Below are 9519 nucleotides of genomic sequence, written 5' to 3' on the forward strand. Positions count from 1 at the left end.
CATGGACCACCCCCCCACCACCCCTGGGAGCTGTCATGTCCCCAGCCAGATACCAACCCTGCTGCCAGGCCTGGTTTTAGACATCCAGCTATTCCCCTTAGGAGCTTGGTGTCTGGAAAGCAAGGCATGGAGCTGCCAAGGCAAACACCGGCTCTGGGAACTGCTGCTCCAGCTTGTCCTCTTTGGCAGGTTCGTGCAAGAGCCCCCTGTTGGGCTGCCTGCTGACTGTGCTCCCCCCCAGGATGCAAACACTGTGCCATCCCCGTTTGCTGGGGAGAACAGGGACCTGCTGCCCCCACAATGCCTTGCATCCTTGTAGCAGCCTCAGCCCTGGAGCTGCTCCATCACCGAGTAAGAGAGGGGTGGGTGGGTGCTGGCCATGCCTCTGGCCTTGCTCCTCACCTGGGCACGGCCAGGAAATGCAGCAGGCACTGCAGAGCGGGAACGCTGGCTCTGCTGTGCCTCGCACCTATGGGGAGCATTCGGCCGCGGTGGCATCCCCTGGGCCGGGGGAGCTGGCAGCTGCTGGTTTCCCCTCTCCCAGCAGTGATCCCAGCGGGACACAGTCTTTTCACAGGCACAGAGGGCTCGGCAGCGCAGTTCCCAAGCCGAGGAATGAGCTGTGTGTGTTCGTGTTTTGGTGGAGTTTCTATAGAGAGTTGACCCCTCTGCTGCTTTTGGGACCAAAGCTGCTGTGTAAATCATTGTGGTGTCACTGTGCCGGCTCCTTCCTGGACCCACAGCAGAGAGCCAGGCCCTTGCAGCCCAACGTTGCCAGGTTTGCCCCATGTAGCAGCAGTGCTGCTGGGGTGGAGAGGTCCCCATTGCCCACTCAGGACCCAGCACAACTACCAGTGAAGCCCTTGGCACAAATCCAGCTCTCATGCAACCCTTATTTACCATCGTTAATTAACGAGCTTAATATGCCAGCTGTTTTGCTAGCCTGTAGCAATCCTCTGCAGCAGTGAGTTTTCCTGATGGACTGCCTAGGCTGAATTTTTCCCCACCCATCACCACCCTGCCTGTAGTTTATTGGGGGAGGGTCGCCCACACTACCACCTGCATGCCCCCGTGTGCCCCTCATTGGGGAGGCTGAGGAGCAGGCTTTCTCCACATTGCCTCCAGGTGGGATGCTCGCTGCAGGAGAGAGCCGAGCACATCCAAGGCCTAACCTGAGACCGAGAGTGTGGGCAGAGTGAGATGGGAAGGAGCTGATGCAGGGCTGCTGGGACTGGTTAAACCTGGCTTAAGACAGGGAGGAAGGCAGCTTGGGGTGGTGGGGAATTGGAGGGGATGTGATGCCCTGATGGCTGGTGCCTGGGTTAGTTCTGGGTGGGAAGGGATATGGGGCAGGGCAAGTACAGCATCCTGGCTGCTGGCTGCTCCCAGGTGGCAGCCTTCAAAAGATTTTTATTTTGTTTTGGGGCTGGCTTTTTATTTTTCTTTTTTTTTCCTCCTTTCTTTTTTTTCTTTTGCTTGCATTTTCTTTTCCCCATGGAAGCTTTATTGGGGGAATGTGATGAAATTAAAAATAGACAAAATTCAGCTCTGCTGTGCAAGAGGCTGCAGGGAAGCCTGCATCCACCACAGCTTCCTGCTACCCTGAAGAGGACAACCTGGCTGCTCAGAATCCAGGTGAGTGATGTCTCTTCACTGTCACCCCCTCTCTGATGTGGTAGGGGAGGCTGGGCACCCCTCACGGCAGAAGGTGGTCCCCAGGTGCAGTGGGTACCACCCACAAGGTGGGTGTTAAGATCAGGAAGTTGAAGGATGTAGCAGAGCTTTGCTATCTGATATGGGGTTATCTGTGTGTGGTGAGAGGTCAGGGCTGTGCCTGCGCTGTTGTGGGGACTGGAGCACTGACACAGCAGTGTGGCACTTTGCTCAAGCAGAGGAGGCATCTCTGGCCTCTAATCCTTGGTGCATTTTTGGATTTATATTTGGGAGGCCTATGTGAACTGAAAATGCTCCTTTACTTGAGGCTTGGAAAACATCCTTCCCCTCGGGGACGACAAATATTTTAATTCTTTTTTCAGCTCAGGACTTGCTAGTGGGATAAAAAAGTTGGAGGGCTCTGGTGATTACAGACATGCTCTCCAGGGTATGGACGAAAACAGAGAACAAAGTGGATGCAGCTTTGCTTGGAAGGCCCCCAAGCCCTGTGAACTTGTCCTGGACAATTGCCCTTGCTAGGGCTCAGCAAGGAGCTGTGCATTGCAGCTTCTCACTGGGTGCAGGGCAGGGATCCACCAGGTGCCACAGTGCACTGGTGGTCAATCAGTTTTGAGGCAGCTTGGGTGATGGGTGCCAGTCTGTACCCCTGAGGTGGGGGAGGAGCAGGATGGTCACCCAGTGGCGTTTCTCAACAAAATGCTGAGGGCGCCTGTGCACCGGAAACTGGGCTTCATCGCTTGTGCTGTGGTTGGTGACACAGAGAAGGTGAGCGTCCAAAACCTGGTCCTGGAGGGGCACGGCAGGCTGCATGCACAGAAAAGACCAGGGAGGGACTTGGCAGGGGCAGGAATGACGAGGGCAGCTCTGTGCTACGACATCTGAGCTTGTCCATGCAGGGAAGGGAGATGCAACCATTGCAGTGTGGAGGGGCTCCTGAAATGCATGGAGATGGCAAAACAGCTCTGATGTGCCAGGGGTTGGAGCAGCACAGTTGGGCAGCAAAGGAAGACAGATTTAAAACCTTTGCTGGGAAGTAAATAAATAGGAACCAAAAGGGATCAAGGGATGGAAGATGTGATTTAAGATGGGGTATTAAAAGTGACCCAGTAAGCACAGCTTGCTTCCCTGAGGGCTGAAAACTGGCTCCAAGGCTCCCTGAAATCGGTGGCACGGCTCTCCCTGGCTTGGCCAGGCTTTGGCTCAGCCCCAGAAGGAGGTTAAAGCACTGAATGTAAATATCAGAGGGGGTGCAGGCAAGGATAAAGGAGGGGGAACAGTATGAAAGCAAGTGAAGGAGGATTTGGGCTGTAAATCCTGCTGCCAGTGTAGTGCCCTGGGCTATCATGTCAGGAGAGCTGCTGGTGCAGGGTCCAGCTGTGGCACTGGGGAGGAAGGTGCTGGCTCTGTCTCTCAGCTCCCTGCTTCTTGCTGCCTGGGGACATCAGGGAGAGCATTTCCCCCTGGGATGCAGGATGGGCTCTGCAGCAGCCTTTATATCTCCTGGCGATTTGCAGGCACGGTGAGGTGCTGGGGGACCACCCTGGGGACTTGAGGGGCTCCTGGAGTGTGCTGAGGCTGCTTGCTGGGAGAGGAATACCTGTGCTGGTGGAATGGAGGTGTGCATACTGCTAGTGGGTGTGCATACCTGTGGCTCCTCCTTTTGCTCTCCTCTCGCTTGCTATGTCTTGACTGTCTTGCTTGGGTAAGGCAGAGTGGTGCAGCTATATCCCTCTCCCTTCCCTGTGCCTTCCCAGTGGTGTGCTGAGAGAAAGAGCAAACACCTCTGCTCCCCTGCCCCTTTGCCTCACCTCCAGTGAATTTTTAACCAGGAATAGAAGGTGTGGCATCACCACACCACCAGACCCAGCCCAGGGCAAACAGAGCCACTGGGTGAGCACCCCATGTGAGGGCAGGGCTGGAGAGGTGGTCCCTGGCACTGCTCCCCTGTGAGCAGCCCCTGAGTAGAGCCCACGCTCCCCGCCAGCCCCTGGCACAGACACATCTCCCCGACAGGCAGAGGCGATGCCTCATGGGTGCTGGGCATCTTCCCAAAGCAGCGGGCGTTGCTTCCTCAATGAACCAACTGGATGCGATAGCCACAACAGAAACAGCTGGGGCTGTGCCAGGAAAATGCACTAAACCCTCCCCCGGCAGGATTTAGCCAGGAGGTTTCCTTGGGCTGCCTCTAATGGAAAGCTTGCAGAAAAGAGCAGATGGTATTGGAGACTTTGGGCAGATCATATGCAAAAGGACTGGGGAATGGTGCCTGGGTGAAGTTGGAGGAGATTTTCCATGTAGCTGTGACTTGGAGGGGTTGGAGAAGCGGGCAAGGGCTACCGCACTCTTCTGTCCTATGGATGGAAATCCTGGAAGCATCCCTGGCGAGGTGCTCCCCCAGCAGCAGGGCTAACCACATCCCCACTGAGTCCTTGTGCTGCACGGCAGTGCCTCGCTGGGCTGGGAGCTGGTCCCAGGACTCCCGTGTTTGTTATTGCTCGCGCGGTGTAATATTAACCGCGTGATAATAATTCACACCCTGGCTCTTGAGCTTGGGAGCTGACCTGACCAGTGACTGCTGCGGGCAGCCAGCTGCTTAACCGGGCTGGAAATGTTTTTACAGTTTCTGCTAGAAACAGCTATGTGATTGCCCATGCCCAGAGCGGGACAGGCTCTGCGCTGCATCCAGGAGGGCTGTAAGGACAGATTTTGGCACAGCAGCGAGCGTGTTTTGCAGGATCAAACCCTTCAGGGCTTTACAGCACCAGAAGCAGCATGCTGGTGGGGTTGTTGAGCTCCCGTGTCAGCAACCCCCAGGGTGGCCTTTTCTGAGCCCCTTCTCCAAGCCCCCTGCTCCAGCACTGCCTTTCCCACTGCTGTCCCATTCTCAATTACTCCCGGCCATCGGCTGCCTGTCAGCTTTATGAAGACGTACCCCAGAGGTTTTCCTTCGGGTGTAATTTGCCCTGACAGCCGCCTTTGTGCTGTTGTTTTCCTGGCCGGTAATGGGATTAGCCACGTGCAAATCCGGAGGTGATGGAAGGCGAGTGTGTGTAGGGGGGGCACGCCAGCCCCCCACTGCGGGGTACCCTGTGCTGCTTTGCAGCACCGTGGCGCCGGCATCTCGCGGGCCTTTTGATGGGATCACGTGTCTGGCAGCTCCCCCCAGTTTTTTTTAAAGCCACCCTGTAATTTTCTTGTCAAATTAGAATCCCATGCTGAGCAGGGTAGGGCATATTTTACAGCAAATCATTTTGGTTGAGTGGGCCCTTGACTTGCACAAGCGTGGGCTGAAATATGGCTGAGGAGGGAGATTTTGCAGGATTCACAGTTGTGTGAGTGCTGGGAAAAGGCTGGAGCAGGCTCCCACTGGTCCCTGGGTTGTGCCTCCACCGGTGCATCGCCTTCCCACTGTGCAAGTGTCCTGGGGACTGTGCTGGGAGAAGCGTGGGAGCCCCCACTCGACTGCAGCAAGAGGGGGCAGGAGGGGAGCTGGAAGCTGCTGTCCTGGCAGATGGGCCGCTTCACTATGCGGAAATAGCTGTTTTTTCTTGCTGTGTTAGCAAAACAAACCCAAATCGGCTTATGTTACCCACCCTGCCTGCTAAAATGCCGGTGACTTTTCCAGTCATTGCTCTGGTAATCAGCAGGGGCCAAGTTGCTCGAGGGGAATATTTGGGCAGCCAGCGTGTGCCCACAGCTCCAATGTGCCTGCGTGCTCTTGCCTTGCAACCCTGCCCGAAAAGACTGGGAAACTCTTGGGAGTCCTTGAGGGCTGTGAAGACCTTACACCAAATATGCTGCAGATGGACCTGGGGAAGCTGGTGCTGTCTCTTGCCAATGCTTTCTAAAAGGCCATGGGAGGGGACCATGGCCATAACAACACCACCCAAACAAACAAATGGAACAGCCCAGTTTTTCCAAGGGCCATTGCTATGCCATTGAGGAACGCTGGCGCCTGATGCTCCAGGATGGAACCTTAGCCACAGATTGATATCAGAGGACATAGACAGCTGAGGCATGCTCTGCTCTAATGGTTAAATTAGCTGGAACAAGGTCCCCAGATAAGATAAAGCTGTGGTTTGCTGAGGAGGCTGTGCTCTGTTGGCGGGGTTGTTTCCCTGGCAAGGTATGAATCACAGAATAGTTTAGACTGGAAAAGACTTTAAGATCATCGAGTCCAACCGTTAACCTAGCCCTGCCAAATCCACCATTAACCATGTCCCTAAGCACCACGCCTATATGTCTTAAATACCTCCAGGGATGGTGACTCCACCACTTCCCCGGGCAGCCTGTCCCAGTGCTTGGCAACCCTTTCAGTGAAGACATTTTTCCTAATATCCAGTCTAAACCTTCTCTGGTGCAACTTGAGGCCATTTCTGCTTGTCCTATTGCTTGTTACTTTGGAAAAAGACACTGACACCCACCCACCTACAACATGCTTTCAGGTGGTTGTAGAGGGCAGTGAGGTCTCCCCTCGGCCCTCTTTTCTCCAGGCTGAACAAGCCCAGGTCCCTCAGCTCCTCCTCAAAAGATTTGTGCTCCAGACCCTTCCTCAGCTTCATTGCCCTTCTCTGGCCATGCTCCAGCACCGCAATGTCTTTCTTGTAGTGAGGGACCCAAAAGTGCCCACAGTATTGGAGGAGTGCGCTCACCAGTGCTGAGTCAAGGGCAACAATCACACACACAGAATCACACACAGAATCGCTCGGTTGGAAAAGACCTCTGAGATCATCATGTCCAACCGTTCCTGTTTACCCACTAAAACATATCCTTAAGTACCTCACCTACCCGCTTTTTAAATACATCCAGGGATGGTGACTCCACCACCTCCCTGGACAGCCTGTTCCAGCTTCAGTTCCCTACTCCTGCTGGCCACACTATTTCTGATACAAGCCAGGACGCCTTTGGCCTTCTTGGCCATTTTGGCCATCTGGGCTCCTATTGAAGCAGCTGTTGACCACCACTCCCAGTTCCTTTTCTGCTGAACAGTTTTCCAGGCACTCTTCCCCAGCTCTGGCTGTCAGAAGGATATGACCAGACTCTTCTGGGTTGTGCCCAGCAACAGGGCAAGGGGCAATCACAAAGTCACAAAGTGGAATACAGGAGGTTCAACCTAAGCATAAGACCAAAATTCTTTACTGTGAAGCCAAGAGAACACTGTTAGAGGCTTCCCAGAGAGGTTGTGGAGTCTCCTTCTGTGGAGGCATTGAAAACACGCCTGGCTGTGTTCCTGTGTGCTCTTGTGTAGGTGATGCTGCTGTAGCAGTCGGGGTTGGAGTAGGTGATCTCCTGCGGTCCCTCCCAAGCCCTATGATTCTGTGATTCCTCGAGTGCTGAGGCACCCGTGGTGTTGTCCAGGAGTTCTGAAAGGTGATGGAGCATGGCCTAGCACTGTCTTGTGGCAGCTGGCTCAGCACTGGTGGGTGCATCCCACAGAGGCGTGTGGCTTTGTAGGTGTGGAGATGACTGCAGTGTTGTGCAAGGCAATGCTCTTGAAGGCGGAGGCAAAGTGTTTCATTTTGGGGATTTTGTGTACTGTGGAAGGTCTGTGAGTGCTGGGGGCTGCTGTGATGAGTAAAGAGAAGGGGAAAGGTGTCTGTGGCAGCTGGCTCAGCACTGGTGGGTGCATCCCACAGAGGCGTGTGGCTTTGTAGGTGTGGAGATGACTGCAGTGTTGTGCAAGGCAATGCTCTTGAAGGCGGAGGCAAAGTGTTTCATTTTGGGGATTTTGTGTACTGTGGAAGGTCTGTGAGTGCTGGGGGCTGCTGTGATGAGTAAAGAGAAGGGGAAAGGTGTCCTTGAGTAAGTTGTGGTTCTGTGTTTGTTGCATGAGCAGGGCACGCTGTTCATTGAGAAGCAGGTTGACATTTTGTGTTGTGTCCCTTTTTCCTGCAGTGTCATTGCAGGAGGCTTTGTTGTTGTGTTTGCCCTCCCTTGTGAGTTTAAATTTGAAGGAGGCCTTAGGTTTTCTGGTTGCATCCCCATGAGACAATTCTTACATTTGTTGCAGTGTTCTGTAAACTTCCTGCTTCCAGTTGAGTTTATGGAGTAGCTCAGTGCTGAGCCATGCAGGTCTCCTGCCCAGCTTCCTTGATTTCCTACTCCTCAGAATGCTGCAGTGTTGAGCTGGTACAACTTGTGGACTCAATGGGTGAGGAGGTAGGGGTGCTGGGACGGCTACTTGGTTCTAGATCATGTTCTAGAGCATGTTCTAGATCAGGTTCTAGATCACTCGCTGGTTCCAGAGTGGGCTCATGGGCCATCTCACTTGTTGGTTTCCAACTGCTTGCTTGTTCAGGACCATGGTCTAACTCCAGCCTGCTTCTTGCTTCAGGGCCAACTGTGAATCTGTGAATCTGTGAATGTATAGGAATCAACACGTAGACCTATCATGGCTCTCATGGTTGGAATTCATGTGTGTCTAGTGTTTCATTACTTCTGGTGGGGAAAAATGAAACTTAAGATGCCTTCTGACTCTTAGGCTTGCCATTTCATTCATCTTTGCTTTGTCATGCTCTACTTTGACTCACTGCCTATTTCCAATAGTGTCCAAGGCTTACACTTGGTCTAATCTTGTTCTTTGAATGTGTTTCTGCTATAGAAATCTCCACTGTCATTGCTGTTCCATAAAACATGGCAGTAAAGGAAAGTGTTAATGTAGCAGCCAAGCTTTGTGTCCCCCCCCAAGCAGTAAACCAGGAAACCTTTTGCACTAGTGTCAGGAAATGGAAAATTTTGGGTTTTTCCCCTCTACCTTCACCTATTCCTGTGTGGGTGCAGGAGGAGGGAATTTTATTAACCTTTACATTCTGATTCAGAACCATCATTACTTTGCAGATCTCTATGTCCTATATTAATCTGTCAGCTTTCATGGTTTTTTTTTATTTCCCTCTTGTATTCCCTGTGTGGACATTTCTGTTCTCTTTGGAAAAATTTTGGGTTTTTCCCCTCTACCTTCACCTATTCCTGTGTGGGTGCAGGAGGAGGGAATTTTATTAACCTTTACATTCTGATTCAGAACCATCATTACTTTGCAGATCTCTATGTCCTATATTAATCTGTCAGCTTTCATGGTTTTTTTTTATTTCCCTCTTGTATTCCCTGTGTGGACATTTCTGTTCTCTTTGGACTCCTAGCTTCCCAGTAACGCTTACCATTTGTCTTTTTTTCCTTTTTTTACTACTATTTGCTACTTTCAAAAAAGCACCCCTGAAACCTAAGCAGAGGGCATGGGATCCCTAAAGTTTCTCCTGCAGAATTTCCCACACCTCGTTTTGGCCAGCGAGCAGTGCTGCTCTGCTGGCCGCAACCTGATGAGTTCGGCGAGTGGTGGCGCCACCTCTGCTGGGGCAGCACCAGGGCCGGACCTTTGCAGCTCCCTGGGCTCCTGTGTGGCTGACAGGTCTGTGGTAGCTCTCTCGTTGCACAGCTGCAACAAGGACTGCTGCTTAGCTCCAGAGCATGTTCCAGCTCCCTTCTTGGGTCTAGCTTGGGTTCTGGCTCACCCGCTGGCTCTAACGTGCTTGCTGGTTCTAGCTTGGGTTCAAGAGCAGGTTCTTGTTCACTCCTTGGGTCTGGCTCAGGTTGTCGTTCGCTTGCTGGTGTGAGCTTGGGTTCAGGTCAGCGTGTGGCTGTTGAGAAGGGTGGAGCAGTGCTCGGGCTGGGACCTGGCTTTGCTCAAGACACCACTCCTGACCCTCTGCTGCTGTTCCCGTCTCTGCCCAGCACCAGAGCTTGCCCAGGTGCAAAGCCCACTGTGGGCAGGGCTGGCAGGGAGCAGTGTGCAGCTTGGTGGTGCCAGCTTTGGGAGAGCTGCTGCTGTTTTTATGTCTCCTCCCTTGGGTG

This window comes from Mesitornis unicolor, unplaced genomic scaffold (assembly GCF_000695765.1).
Source record: "Mesitornis unicolor isolate BGI_N332 unplaced genomic scaffold, ASM69576v1 scaffold6973, whole genome shotgun sequence".
Lineage (NCBI taxonomy): Eukaryota > Metazoa > Chordata > Aves > Mesitornithiformes > Mesitornithidae > Mesitornis > Mesitornis unicolor.